The sequence below is a fragment of the Vicia villosa genome, unplaced genomic scaffold, assembly GCF_029867415.1.
Source record: "Vicia villosa cultivar HV-30 ecotype Madison, WI unplaced genomic scaffold, Vvil1.0 ctg.004571F_1_1, whole genome shotgun sequence".
Taxonomy (NCBI): domain Eukaryota; kingdom Viridiplantae; phylum Streptophyta; class Magnoliopsida; order Fabales; family Fabaceae; genus Vicia; species Vicia villosa.
In genome coordinates, this window is record NW_026706465.1 from 78,904 (window position 1) to 80,096 (window position 1,193).

Below are 1,193 nucleotides of genomic sequence, written 5' to 3' on the forward strand. Positions count from 1 at the left end.
AATAGAACAAAACAAACAAAACAAACTTAATGACAAAATTAGATTGGATGAGACATGCTGAAACATTAAGAAACGAGTATCCAATATGTTACTTGTGATCTAAGGTTGCCTAGCTCATCAACAGAACTTCGAATGAGCCTCTCAACTTCTTCGTTAAAGGATGATAAATATACCTCACCACTTGCATCAATAATTCTAGAAATCATGATATATCTAACAGGGACAACTAAAAGGTTCAAATACTGATATCATGTTATCATAAAACTCATATAAATTGGATCAACTTGTGTATTGTAAATTGCACTTTCCTAATACATATATCAATTCTACATTAGGCACTGCTGGAAGTGGATACACTAATAAAGTCGTTGTACAACAAGAAGACTGCCCATTTATAGCACTGTCTCAGAATACCAATACAAGAGCACATTGGTGCTGGCATGGTTGAATCATTGTATGCTTTCTAGTAGTTGAATCATCCTTTGAGACCACTAACTGCTTATTAAGATCATCACTTTCGTTCGGCAATTGCATTATCTTGCTGCAAGAATGCTATATCACGTTCTGCAAGTGCTGCCCTTTTCTTAGAAAGGGCCATATTTCTTCCTTGAATGGCAGCATCTCGTTCAGCCATGATCGCTATTATCTTTTTCATGGAAGGATGTTGGTGCTAGTGCTGTTGCATCAACCACTGTCCCTTAGCAGATTTTTACATGATAGTTTATTTTCAAAATCAGAAATAAGGACTTTAATTTAATAAATCGTTTTTGGACAGTAGATGTTATATCCATATCAATGAGTGGAATTAACAAGGTCAAACAAATCATAGTTTTTTTATACACCTATCCATGAAGAAACCAAACATTTACAATCAACAAAAGTGTGACCAATCTAATGTGACATGGAGTATAAAATTATATAAACATGACATTGGTGTTAGTTTATATTAGGTGAGAAATATTTAATAATAGAAATATTTATCAGTATGTCAACAGTATGTCACTAATGATACAAATATTTAACAAGAATAGAAATAGGAATATGATGAATTTATCTTGTTTCTCAAAATCATAAACAAGGTATGTCATACATCTTAATCATGTTTGATTATAACTAAGTGTTGAAACTGGCAGTATGGTAAATGAAAACCACATATGACATTAGTAAAATTGGACTTATGTGAAAAATGCTTC

The 1,193-nt window shown here is 32.4% G+C and overlaps 1 pseudogene; it reads right to left on the bottom strand.

Moving 5' to 3' along the window:
• On the bottom strand, positions 1 to 791 carry LOC131642156 (protein BASIC PENTACYSTEINE6-like; annotated as a pseudogene).
• Positions 792 to 1,193: the final 402 nt, after the last annotated feature.